The 14,853-nt window shown below is 35.7% G+C and overlaps 1 protein-coding gene across 1 annotated transcript in view; it reads right to left on the reverse strand.

The window, feature by feature from the left end:
- Nucleotides 1-14,433, reverse strand: part of ARHGAP15 (Rho GTPase activating protein 15) — a 677,227-nt gene extending 662,794 nt beyond the window's left edge. The window contains exon 1 of the mRNA XM_043894414.1: nt 14,286-14,433. The gene's annotated coding sequence lies outside the window, so the exon portion shown is untranslated. The remainder of the gene's footprint in view (nt 1-14,285) is intronic.
- Between the last annotated feature and the right edge of the window lie 420 nt (nt 14,434-14,853).

A 14,853-nucleotide genomic window follows, 5' to 3' on the forward strand; every position in this document is an offset into this window, starting at 1 on the left:
TGCTTCGTGAACAATCTACATTGATACTTTACAATCCAAGGCAAAAATCAGATATAATATAAAAGTGAGTGAAAAAAAAACCTACATTTTCTTTTTTTTTTTTTTGCTCTCTCCTAGTTTCTATAGTTCGTCTTTGCTTCATTTTAATTTTAGGTCCAAGACTCAGTAGCTGCCTTCCACTTTTTGAACTGCTCTGTGTGCTGAATATTAATTTTTCAAAATTAAAGGGTATTTTTGATTAGGACACATCTTGAACTGCTCGAAGGAAATTTTCCATATCAACCAAAAATTGGTAAATAAACAAGAAAAGAGTGAGCCTCCTTCTTTCTCCCCCACACAGCTGTATAGAGGAAATGAAACTAATAGCAAGAAATTGCTTTTGACGAGTTTCATAATCTTGTCAGACTAATTAGAGTTGAAATAAACCAAAATTATCCTGACATGATTTTATATCATAAAGAAGGGGGAAATGGTCATCATGTGTTTCAAGACAATCTGATAGAACAGTTATACTACAACTACTATTCACATTACATTTAATCTTTCTAAAACAGTATTTTATGACACAAATGAGGCAAAGTTCCTTATGTACATTATTATTTTTTTAAATCTTGTGAGTAAAAGCATTGTTTTATAGATCAGGGCTTCCCTGATGGCTCAGTAGTAAAGAACCCCACCTGTCAATGGAGAAGATGTGGTTTCAATCCCTGGGTCAAGAAGATCCCCCGGTGAAGGAAATGGCAACCCACTCCAGTATTTTTGCCTGGGAAATCCCATGGACAGGGGAACCTGGCAGGCTATATAGTGCATAGGGTCATAAAAGATTCAGATAAGACTTAGCGACTTAAGAACAACAATAAATCAGGAACCTCTGGCTCAGAGAGATTAAGTAACTTGTATAAAATGACATATATACTATCTAACAAGTGATGGAGCCCAAGATTTAACTTTATTTTTTCTGACTTCCCAGGCAATGCTCTTTTATCTTTATTAACTCTCATATTGCTTAGAATGGCCATCATCAAAAAAAATCTACAAACAATAAATGCTGGAGAAGGTGTGGGGGAAAGGGAACCCTCCTACACTGTTGGTGGAAATGTACATTTGTACAGCCACTACTGAGCTTCCCTGTGGCTCAGATGGTAAAGAGTCTGCCTGTAATGCAGGAGATGTGGTTTTGATCCCTGGGTCAGGAAGATACCCTGGAGAAGGGAATGTTAACCCACTCTGGTATTCTTCCCTGGAAAATTCCGTGGACTGAGGAGACTGTGCTCAGAAAGAGTCGGACACGACTGATTGATTAACACTTTAATTTTCACTTCACAGCCACTATGGAGAATGATACAGAAGTTCCTTAAAAAAGCAAAAATAGAACTACCACGAGTGAAGTGAGTGAAAGTCACTCAGTCATGCCTGACTCTTTGCAACACCATGGACTATACTGTCCATGGAATTCTCCAGGCCAGAATATTGGAGTGGGGATCCCTCTTCCAGGGGATCTTCCCAATCCAGGGACTGGACTCAGGTCTCCTGCATTGCAGGTGGATTCTTTACCAACTGAGCTATCAGGGAAGCTCCTACATTACAATTTACTATGTGGTAAAAAGTATGAGGAGGGGAGCAGCCAAGCCATGATGACCAGATATTATTTATTTGGCTTTATGATCAGAAATATGACCATATGATCCAGTAATTCAACTCCTAGGTAAACATAAGGAGGAAGACATAATTCAAAAGGATACATGCACTCTGATGTTCACTGGAGCACTATTGACAACAGCCAAGAGGTGGTAGCAACCTGAATGTCCATCAACAGAAGAATGGATAAAGAATCTGTAGCACACACACATATATACACACACACACACACTGGAATATTATAATAGTCATAAAAGAATACAAAACTGTGCCATTTTCAGAGACATGGATGGACCTAGGGACTGTCATACAGAGTGAAACAAGTCAGAAAAAGAGAAACAAATATTGTACAAGATCTCTCAGATGTGGAATCTAGAAAAATGGTATAGATGAACTTATTTGCACATTAGAAGAGAGTCATAGATGTAGAGAACAAACAGACTTACCAAGGGAGAAGGAGGTGGTGTGACAAATTGGGAGATTGGGACTGACATTTGTACACTACTATGTGAAAAAAAAAAATTAATGAGAACCCATTGTATAGCCCTGGGAACTCTACTCAGTGACCTGTGATGACCAAAATGGGAAGGAAACCTAAGAAGATAGTGGATATATGTACACGTGTAACTGACTCACTTCGCTGTACAGTAGAAGCTAGCACAAATTATGAAGCAATATATTCCATTAAAAAATATATATACATATATATGTATATATATATACACACAGATATATATATATGTAATCTTTACTATGTCCATAAGAAATGAAAATGTTCTGGACCAGAACTTGGGAGAAATATGTCCTTGGCCTGTCCTCAAACACTTCTATTTCTCCAAGCTTCCTTGTCTTCTATTAAATCTTCTGCTTTTTCCACTAGCTTGCTAGAATAACTACATAAAATAATTATGCAAAGTCACTTTTAAAACTCTAAATAGATTATAAATAGACAATAGACATTCTTACTTGTATTAATTAACTTGAACCCAACCATCACCATAAAGACATAAAATAATCTTTACATAGGCCAAATGATGTAAGAGAAATAGGAGTACGAAAGTAAGACCCTTTTGCCGTAGTCTGGACAAGACTTAAAGGATAACCAAATGAGTAACTAGGACAATAAGTGAACACAGAGAGGCGGAAATGAACGCCAATGGTAATTGATTGGATGTATGGATAGGAGTCCATGGAGACCCCAAGCTTACTTCTTTAGGTGATTTGAAGAACAAAGATATCTTAACTGAAGTTGGAAAGAGAATGGGGATTCTGCAGGGAGATTATGGTTTTCACATGAGGCATATACTCAGTTTGAACTGCTGACTGGACTGGACATTAGGGAGGAGGTATCAAGTGACAACCGGAACCAGGAACAATACTGGGAGAGAGACCAAAGCCAAACATAAGAATTTAAGGACCATATTGATTACCTTCAAATCATAAAAATGGATAAGAGGTGTCAAGTAATCTTGTGAGAAGAGATGGCCTAAAGCTGTGCCATCCACTAGTAACATGAGTAATTTAAAATTTTCTGGTAGCCACACTATATGAGGAAAATGAAAGAAGTGACCACATTAAAATAATATTTTTTATTTAATTGACTATGTCAACATTTTATAATTTTAGCATATAAAAAAGTAAAAATATTAAGGAGATATTTTACATTCTTTGTTTCTATTGTCTTCAAAAACTGGTGCTTATTTAACAATTTAGATTAGTGCATTTTGAATGTTCAAGAGCCATCTAGGGCTAATTTCTACCATAATGGACAGCATGATTCTAGGACAGAATTTGTGGGATCTAAGGGCTGAAAGGAAACATAGGGTCCAGGGGAGATAAGAAAAGAGAAACAGGAAACTAAGGCAAAAAATGTCTTCTTCCTCACATATTTTATAACATCTCTACATAAAGTAGATGTGTGCATGTATATATATGAATAAGTGACACGTTTTTACAGATGGAACAGTTTTAGACATGAAGCAGAGTAGGATCCTTCTAAACTGTTTCAGAGTATAGGGCCTCCTGAATGAGGTTCAGTATGGCTTAACTGCTGACACCTAACAGGCTTGGAAATTATAGCATGAAATAGTGGAAAATAACAAGAAATTTATATCATGTGGATCTTCATACAAATCATGACTCAGCCTACCAAACAGCACTATAAATTTGGGCACTTAACCACTTAACCTAAGCTTTCTTCTCTTTAAAATGGGAATACTAACTCCCTTACATGACTTTTATAGGATTCAAATGCTATTAAGTATTCAAAACACCTGATACATAATACACAGTGAATAAATCATAACACTAATGATTATTATTAATAATCCCACTCTAATAATCATTTATATTAATGAGTGCCTCATGTTACTGCAAGTATCCAGACAAGAAAGGAATATTGTTTGTTTAGCCTAACATCATGGTACGTACCACAGTGTGGAGACACCACTGGGATAAATCAACATTCATTTTTTTCCTCCTACATTCCACTTCCTTTAGGAGAACCATCAAGATATGAGTAGAGGCTAAGACTACTTGATTTCCCAGTGCATGTAGCAGAAAGGCGAAAAAGATTAATATGGGCCTCACAGCTCAGTTTCTAGCCCTTAAAGTTCTAATATGAACTTAACTGAAGCAGAAAGATTAATTAAAAAAAAAAAAATTCCCTTGACACAGCACTCAACTTCCTGAGCATTCTACCTTTTACAGCTATTTTAAAAAGAAATCTCGTTATGACTCCAAGCTTGTCATTATATCAGCAGAGACTAGAACAAAAGTTCTCTAATTGTTTAGGAAGTGAATCTAAAATAAGTAAAATTATTCAATGTAACACCATGGTTTTAGAGAAACAGCTTAAAATTTAAATGCTTAGAGGTAGTTGGTGCTTTTTATCAGTTTATTCAATATGTGCTCAGATGGAGGGTTATTTGTTTTGGAGTTTCAGAAAAGCGCCACAATATATAATGGATCCAATGTTCCAATCCCACCTTCAGCACAGCCACGCTACTCAAAATGAATCCATAAAGTGTCATTGTTTGAAATATGTTTCTAGCTTCCTTTCCCCTAAGTTTACCTTATTTGTGAGACCCAAGAGGAGTCACAAATCTCCAGAAAACCTTCCCTGGCTCTACAGCCCAAATTCAGCTTTCATATTATTTATTCTTTCACTAATCAAACTAATCAAATTATTGAGTGTTTATTATATGCCTACCACTCTTCCCAGTTCTCAGTATTCAGTAGTAAAGAGGCAGACAAAGTCAATATTTTCATAGATCATTCAGTTCTGTGTAAAGCCACTAAACGACTTCACATGTAATAATGATTCCTCATGTCCAAAATGCCATTTAAGCAAACAAAGGCAGAGTAATTAGGCAGAGCATCTTAAAAATCATGGAAAAAGACTGAATTAAAGTACAATAGAAAATCATTTGGAATGTTTTAGTTGGAGAGTTGTATGATTTAAGTCTTAAGAAAGTTACTCTGGCTACTCTTCAGAAAATGATTATCATGAAATGTAGATTCAGGGAAATGAGTCAGGAGAACTCTATAGCAGTAGAGGTGCTAAGAAGTGATTAAATTTGGGATATCTTGATATATATTTACCTCTTGCTTAAAGTTTAATTCATTCTTCCTAAGAGAAAACCAGTTAAATAAAAGCAAGATACCCAACCAACATTTATAAATATAAAAATGCATGAATAGATTTTAAAAATGGGTTTATGTAAGTAATAACAATTTGAAAATTATTGTACACAAAACATATTAGAACTGTATTTAATAAATTTCTTTTATTCTGTATCTTTTTCTTCACCAATGTTTTCAAGACAGATTTTTTGCCCTCAGATGGGCAAGAAAATGCTAAATTACATTTAGCATTTAATGATAAATTACATGATAAATTATTTATTTATTTTTGTGAGTATAGTTTTGCTTTATTTTATTTATTTATGTTTTTATTGTAGTGGTTTTTGCCATACACTGACATGAATCAGCCATGGATTTACATGTATTCCCCATCCTGATCCCCCCTCCCAACATGATAAATTATTTAAATGATACTTAATGATACAACAAAAACAAACAAACAAAACCATTATAGGGTCAGAAAACCTGACAGGAACATTCTACTAGCTGCTATTTCTTCAACCTTTTCGAGTTCATTCAAAATGTTCAAATCAACATTGCTCCATATATTTTACATGATTTATCTCTAACTTGAAGCTAGGAAGTGAATTAGTAAGTGTGGTTCTATTTGAAATTGTGATGTCATCTAAATGCCACATTTTTTAGTGTATACAGTTAGCAGGTGTTTTGAGGAATATTCAGTATACAAACAAACAAAAAATAAAAGGACCCAATAGTCTGAACATATATATATATATATATATACACCTTTTTAAGAGCCATCACTGAGAAAAGTAAACAGGATTATGGGAGGTGAATCAATATTTTGCAGGTTCTGCTTATTGCTGATTAACTGGATGTTGGTTTTGGATAGGGAGTATCAGAGAAGGAATGAAATTGGGGATAATTCTTAATTTACTATCCTGAACAGAGAGATGAATGGTAGTGTCATTAAATGAGATAAATGAAGATAAGGAAGAGGCAGGTTGGGTTGGGGGCAGATGGGGAGTAATTAGGAGCTTAGTTTTTGAACATACTCATTTTGTTTTCTCTTAAAACATTCGAGTGGAGATGATAGGTAGGCAATAGCATTTACAGCTTTAGTGCTAAAAAACAAAAGGCTTGGTCTTGAGAGCTAATTAGAATATAGGTAGTATTTAAGACCATGGCAATATATAATATTGCATAGAAATAAACTAAGAAGACAATAGCTAGGACTGAAAAAGTAGAAATATGAAGATTAAGTGCAGGACATTTTAAAATTTAGAGGGTTGGGTAACGGGGAACAGCTAGCAAAGAGACAGAAAAGGAGCATCCAAATAGTTTGGGGAAAAACTGGGAGAAAGAAATATCATAGAATTTAAATAAGGAGAGAATTTCAAGAGAGATGGAATGTTCAGTTGCATCAAATGCAACACATATGTGAATAACATGAAGATATAAATAGCCACTGAGTTTAGCAAAATGAAACTTTGGGCTTCCCAGGTGGTGCTAATGGTAAGGAATCAACTGGCTAACACAGGAGACTTAATTGAAGCAGGTGGATCCCTGGGTTGCAAAGATACCCTGGAGGAGGAAATGGCACCTCACTTCAGTACTCTTATTCTGAAGAATCCCATGGATAGAGGAGCCTGGTAGGCTATGGTACATGGAGTCACAATGAGGCAGACATGACTGAGCATTTGAGAACAGCACAGCACAACCACTGAGACTCTGACAATAGCATGTTCTGTAATATTTCTAAGGCACTGACTTTAAATTTATGAATTTATATTTAAATTCTTATGTTTATACACTAAGCTACCTAAGAAGTTTTCACTGGCTAGATAGCACACTGACTCTTTGTATCCCCAATAATTCCTAGCATAATACACTGTACTTGGAGCTCAAAATTATTTATGGAATTGAATTGGGCTGATGCCCATCAAAAGAGAAGAATCAATTTTAAAATTCACAGTTGTATGTTTTTGACAAGGCTGATTTTTTAAAAATAAGATAGTCTGCCTATTCTTTGGCATCCTCTAAATACTCCCTCTCATCAAATGTGCTTTCCTACAACTTCAATGAAGACAGAATCAATGGAGAAAGTGTTCCTTCAACTTCCTCTCCTCACTTCATCTTCTCTACATCCAATTCATCTACATACACGCTCATTAAAGTGCTTTCCCTTCTGTTTCAGGTTAACTTATCTATTTGAGCTAGTGATTACACCGATCTGTACTATATCCTCTGAGATCTTGTTGGATGTCTGGAGATATATATATTATATATATATATAATATATATATCTTTCTTTATTTTCATTTCTTTTCTCTTCCCCTTCACTTAAACACTCATATTTCATCCTCATTTTAGCTACTGCCTCTTTCAAGCTTTATAAGAAGAATATTTTATATATACTTGCCTCAATTCCCTACTTCCTTTAATATCTCATTCTAGCCTTGAACTTAACTAAGATTTTGGTCCTTAATTATACAGTTGAGAAAGGATACACTCTGTTATTAGTAAAAACAAAAACAAAAACAAGACCTCTAACCTTTTAAAAAACAAGCTTACCTCAATCATAATAACAGAAATGTTACATAAAACTATATAAGGACATGGTTTTCTGTGGACTGGAGAAACCTGCAATGTTTGGTAACACAATCTGTTAGAAGAGCTATGAAGCCTCCACCAGCACTCTCAATTAGTGCTGATGGAAGTTCAAAAACTTACAACTAACATGAAGGACAGTTTGGCAATAACTATCAATATCATTTTATCTCTTCGGTTATAAAAACACAATATTTCTGGGAATTCATTTCATAGATATATTTTCAAATGTACACAATTATATTAAAACACTCTTTGCAGCAGCAAAAAAAATTTAAAACATTCATGACTCTCTTAAGAAAGAGACTGGTTAGATTAAGTACAATATATCCACACAGTGGAATACAAGAGAGAGAGAATTAGACAGTTTATTATCTTTATAATTAAAATAGCTCCAAGATATTACTGAAAGAAAAAAGAGAAGAGATAAATATAGCATACTACCTTTAATGTAATAAAGATATTTACACACTTACAAGTGTGTATATACATATATGCTTCTGCATTAAAAAAACTATAAAAGGATTTTAAAAAAACTATGAAAAGTAGTTACTTGTTGCGTTAAGGTGGGAAAAAACAGAGGTATACAGAAGCAGGAAAATAAGAAAGATTTTCACTAAAGTGTTTATATTTAGGTTCTGTTTTCAAACCATTTCACTGTGTCACTTATTCTCAAAACTAAAAACAACCAATCAAATTACCACAACACAGAAGAAAAAACAAAACATTATAAGCACAGCCTATATTAGAACCTCTCTTCATAGAAGACAAGCATTTCTCTAAACCACCCTAATGAGTATATCATCAACAGTAAGGCCTATGGAAGAAGTAAACAAATCCTGAAGATACATAGCCCACCCAGATGCAATTATGGCCATCCAATTAGGGATTTTCCCTGCTCAACAACCTTGTAGTTACCTATAGAGTCATGATCTGCTCAGCAGGTTCACTCTATTAGAATCTCAAACTATCTGCCCCAACCTCTTACTAGTATACTTGTTGCTAACAGCAGGAGACAACTCACTCTGCCTTGGAAATTCTGTAACTCCATGTTTTCATCCTTTGACACATTTCTTTCCTGTCCCTTAGAATGTTTCTTATCTCCCCAGTTCTAACTTTCTCTGGAAACTACCACAGTAGCACTCCCTTATCCATGGGGATACATTCCAAGAGCCACAACGGTTACGCAAAACTGTTGCTGCTGCTAAGTCGCTTCAGTCGTGTCCGACTCTGTGCGACCCCATTGACGGCAGCCCACCAGGCTCCCCTGTCCCTGGGATTCTCCAGGCAAGAACACTGGAGTGGGTTGCCATTTCCTTCTCCAATGCAGGAAAGTGAAAAGTGAAAGGGAAGTCACTCAGTCGTGTCCGACTCTTAGCGACCCCATGGACTGCAGCCTACCAGGCTCCTCCATCCATGGGATTTTCCAGGCAAGAGTACTGGAGTGGGGTGCCATTGCCTTCTCTGACCCAAAACTGCAGGCGGTACCAAATCCTATATAGACAATGTTTTTTTCTTAGTATACAAACCTATGATAGAGTTTAATTAGTTAATTAGTCACAGGAAAAGATTAACAACTACTAATAAAATAGAACAATTATATTGTAAAGTTACGTGAACAGTGGTCTCTCACACACACGAATTATTTTATTGTACAAATTTAATGTCTTTTTCATCTTAATTAAGCACTTACCATGCACTGTGGTCATAACTATTGCAGTTTGAGGTGCAACAGCAAAACACACAGGATTTTATTTCCCTTCTTCACAATTTCATGAATAGAAGATTCAGGTTCGTCCCTACCGTAAATCTCAGCAGCCTCAACATTTTTTTTTTTTTTTCTCTCGCACCCTTTCACGTAGGGCAAGCACGTAGGGCTTTTCATTGGCATGTGCAAACAACCAGGCCAGCAGCACTACCCTCGCGCTTTGGGGCCACTATTAAGAGAAATAAGCGGGAGTCCAAAACAAACGCGAGACTTCAAACCCAGGAGAGCATGGATCTGACAAGCAAGATGGCTGCGGAGGAGTTAGAGCGGAAACGCTCGACTCCGGACGATTCGCAGGAGCAGAACAGGGAGAGTCTTCGTCATGCTACTTCAGAAAGGTGAGCAATTTCAAACATATGAATTATTTCTGGAAGTTTGTCTTCAGTAGTTTTGGACTGTGGTTGATTGTGGAAAGCAAAACTGTGGAGAAGGGGGAACTACTGTACACATATTTATTCAAAAATTTTGTCCTAATTTCTCTGACCGAATATGGCAAATGATACGTCTGCAAAATTCGCTAGTTTATTGCCTGGCGTATAACAGGAAGACAAAAATGGTCGATGAAGTTCTGAATCCTAATAGAACATTTCTTATGTCTTTTTATGGTACTTGATAAATTTTGTTGCCATTATAATTATTAATGTAATGATTTTACTAGATTTTGTGAAGAAGGAAATGCCTACCCACTCCAGTATTCTTGCCTTGGAAATTCCATGATCAGAGGAGCTTGGTGGGCTACACTCACTGGGGTTGCCAAGAGTGGGACGACTTAGCAAGTAAACAACAACACTATATTATAAGCTTTTAGAAGATAAGTATTGAGGGGCAAGGGTTTATACATGGAGTGTGTGTGTACTCAGAGGCTCAGTTGTGTCTGACTCTGGGACCTCATGGACTGTGGCCCACCAGGCTCCTTTGTCCATGGGATTTTTCAAGCTCAAATACTAGAGTAGGTTGCCATTGCTTCCTCCCAAGGGATCTTTCCCACCCAGGGATCGAACCCACGTCTCCTGCATTGCAGCGATTCATTTCCACTGAGCCACCTGGGAAGCACATACATGGAATGGCTGTCTAAAAATATTTTAAAATTCAGTTTAATTAAAACATTTGCTTCATTTAGACCTACTCTTAAACTGATATTGTTTCTGTCTGACTACAGAGCTTAGAAAGTTTAAGTAAGTAGCGCTTTTGTTCTTATTTAAATATTTATTTACTGGGCTGTTCCAGGTCTTAGTTGCAGCATGCAGGATCGAGTTCCCTTACTAGTGATCTAATCTGAGGCCGCTGCATTGGGAGCCAAGAGTCTTAGCCATTGGACCGGCAGGGAAACCCCAAGTAATGCTTTTAAATGTTACCCTATGTGGCTGTGTAATGATTTTTTATGGCTTTCACCTCTAAGATATGAAGTTCCCTTTCTTCTGAGGGAAGAATTTTAGTTCCTCAGTGTGGAGCCCCCTCTTTTCAGCTGAGACTCCATGTGTTTCAGGGGAAGGTGGCTCATCAATGCAAGAGCAAGCCAGTTACCCAGGCCTGGTCACTCAGGGTATCTAAATCTCAAAGGCAGTGAGCAGCTCAGCATGGTCACGTGACCCGCTCTTAGTCAGTCAGATCTTAATCTGAGGTATCTTTGCTGTGGTGTTGGAGGAAAGACATTCTTTTGTACAAAGTTTTCTGAAACAGTGAGATGTAAACCTGAAGCCTCTTGGTCAACTTAGTATGAGCTTCTGCCAGAGAGTGCTTATAGAAAAGTGAGAACAAGAGCTAAGGAATGAATAAAATGATCTTGGTAATCCTGTGTGAGCAGCTGGGTCCAGCCTGATTTTTCTCTCTTTGGATTTTCAGTTATACAAATCAGTGCCTACCTCTATTCCCTAGGGTGATTTTAGCTTATTTTCTATCATTTGCAAACAAAGGCATTTTATCTACTATAAGCTGAAATTTAAAATAATTATAAGTACATTTTATAGTTTAGTTACATAACACTATCTTGCAGTACAAAAAATACGGTACCCAAAGTGCTCAGGGTATTAAATGATATTTAAAATACATATGTAAAACATTGGATTAGGTTAGTTTCTAATTGTATGAGAATAGCAAAATACCCTGAAAATATAGTACAATTAATTTTTATCCACTGCAGGAAACATATATATTTCTTTAGGTATATCTTAATGAAATGGGCATATCTCTGTGATGGACCCTTCATGTAAAACATTCTCTGGATATTCTGAGTTTAATTGCCAGAGACAGGATGAATGGTTAACAAAACACTCTTTATCCCCCCAGATGTTTCCCCCAAACTATTTGTCATGGCATTAGTCTCCTCACTTGAGACCAAGTCCTCAACATTTAGCTGTTCCCTTGGATCTTGTCTGCTGAGATAACTTATTAAAATTCTACTGAGAGGGAGGGGAGTCCTGAATTACAAGTTACAAGAAACAAAGCTCTGGAGTCTTCTCTTGTGAGCATGGATTCTTTTCATCTGATGCCCTAACTCCTGGAAAATAGGATGAGTACAATTTTTTAACAACAGTGGGAGTGTGATGGAGGGAAAAAAAATAAAAAGTATGGTCTGTTTCTCTAGGTACCAAGGATGGTTGACCTTAGGTTAGGGACAGAGTAGGCCACTCTGGGGTAGAGCTTTTAAAAAGAATAAGAGAAGGAATATCAAGGGGAGGGTGAGGCTGTCTCCTTTCAGAATTTTGCTGAATCCTGGCCCCAAGTGAAACAGCATATTTTTCTTTAAAAAATGACTTTCCAGATGAGAACCTCTGCTTTGTTTTTATTTCACCAGAATTTTTTCTTATTTACTTAAAATGCATAAAGTTATAATAACCTATAGTAACTCATTTGTAATTTACTCTTAAGATTTGATCTGTACATTCCAGAGATAACACACACCTGGTTTCTACACTGTGAGAGCCTCTTAGTTTACATGTCTATTATCTCTACTTGTTGCTCTTTATAATTTCATAATAAGTATGTTTAATTAATTCTTAATTTTACACATAATCCATAAAATATTTGCATTTTAATTTAACAGTTTCTGCAAGAAACAATCATTTAAAAAAGAATTTGGCTTTTAAAAAACTGTAGTGGACTTTTCAGTACCAAATGCTTATGTAGATATTCATTCTTGCTAACGTGTAAGTACTACATATGTTTATTCATATGATGCTCTTTTATAGTAAAATGAAATAAAGTAATAACATATCAACCAAAACTATCTGAATTATAAAGCTTCTATAGATGTAGTTTCAGAACCATAATATTGAAGACAAATTTAAATAAGACTTTCCATTGTGAGGAAATGCAGTAAATTGAAAAGCTCATCAGAATATCAAAGCAAATAAATATTAGCAGGATTCTCTTATACTCTAACAATAAACAAAGTATTGAACATCAAGTCCTAATCTCTGTTTTTTCCAAGATCATTTTAATAGTCAACAAGTAGCTAGCTTCAGTATTGACAATTGAAGAGGTCTTAAAATGGAGTGTACTAGTGTAACTAATAATTTCCTACCAAATTGACCACACCGAAAGTAATTTATATGAGCCTTTCAATAGCAGACAATAAAAGAAAAGAAAATTGTTGCCACTTATCAACCCTGTAACCATTTTTTAATAACATAAAAAGATAGTTTGTGGGGCCATCATGTCCCCCATCCAACAGTGCAATAAAAATGATATTGTGGAAGAGTGTATCATATCTGGAGTTTTTATTAAAATTCCTTCAAAAATCTACATTCAGATTTATTTTAGGTATTTGTCTCTGAGATTAGCAATACTTCTATAATTTTCGTACATGTTACATGTTACAGCACACAAAGACATTCTGTAAAAGCAAGAAGTCACTATAAAAGAAAAGTTCTTCTCAGTTTATGATTAACAAATTATTTTAATTTCTAAGGTTATTGTTTTGGAAATCTCAAAGAAAGAAAATTATATAATTACCTAAATAACAGAAGGATATTTTTAATTTGCCTCTTTCCCAGAAGTAATCCTCTGTGAAGTCATCTGTGACTTCTCTTTTAAATGCAGAGTTTTACTTATGAAATAGACACTTGCCCTCATTTCACCCTATATCTTAAATAAAATTTATAGGAAAAAAATCAAATGTCGTGTTAGAGAACTTTCTTTTGCATTTTGGAAGCTTCCTGTTTTTTAATAGCCATTTAATAGACTACAGATTGAATAAACTACACCTTTTCAAGGGTTTCTCAGCTAACTTTAATACAATACTTTACAGTAGTTATCTTTCACGCTGCATGCAATTCAGATGTTATTTTTACAAAATGCCTTTTTATTATCTAGATCATGAAGAGTGCCCATTTTTATAAAGCAGTCAAAGATACAAAGTCTCACATTTTCTCTCATAGTTAGTTTTTGAAGCACTTTGAAACTAAAAGTATACCTTACTCTGTTTTTATTTTCCTATAAAAGCTTAGTGTGATATCTTTTAAAAACTTTATAATTTAACTGTTGCAAATTTAAAAAACAATATTCTTCTCTACACTAAAGAAACAAATTGATGTTTCAGTCACAAGTGAAAACATTACAATTCTGTTGGAAATGTTTGTATGTTGCTACTGAAGCATAGGATACTCTGCCAAATATTTTCAATTTTAAATTGCATGTTTAATACAAAGTAAAACTCACTTACCTTTCTCTCAGTGCCGACTTGTTATTGGAACTTTTATCAACTTCTAACTGTTAATGAATCTTTCAACAAAAACGAAAAACAGTCAAGTCAAGTCACATGTCATAAGAGTAGGCCTAGGTTGGATGCTGCTTAATTTCAGTACTGGAGGAAAAAAATAAAAGGCGGGGCGGTGGAGGGGCGGGGTGGAGTGAGCAGAAAAAACTTTTAAATAAAACCACTTCCTGCGCAGATACAGTTAACCACACACATCACATCATTACTTGATTTGAAGAAATTGCCTTCTATAGTCAACGATATTGTTGTTTTCCAAGGTGATTTTCAATTTTCAGACAACCCACAGTTGTAAAGGTTTCATCAGTTCTAATTTAATGGGGCAAAATGTGCAATTACAACTTTAGCAGGGGGAGGAGCAGCCTGCTAAGCCCTGGGGACACTTCCTCTTTCTCTGCCTTCTAGCAAGGGCTTTAAGCCTAAAGCCTGCTCTCCTCAGTGGACTGGAACAGGTCTGTATGCCTTCGGAAGGCTCTGTTTATTGGCTTAGGAAGCCAAGAGGCCACCTGCATTGACA

The sequence above is a fragment of the Cervus elaphus genome, chromosome 33 (genome assembly GCF_910594005.1).
Source record: "Cervus elaphus chromosome 33, mCerEla1.1, whole genome shotgun sequence".
Taxonomy (NCBI): domain Eukaryota; kingdom Metazoa; phylum Chordata; class Mammalia; order Artiodactyla; family Cervidae; genus Cervus; species Cervus elaphus.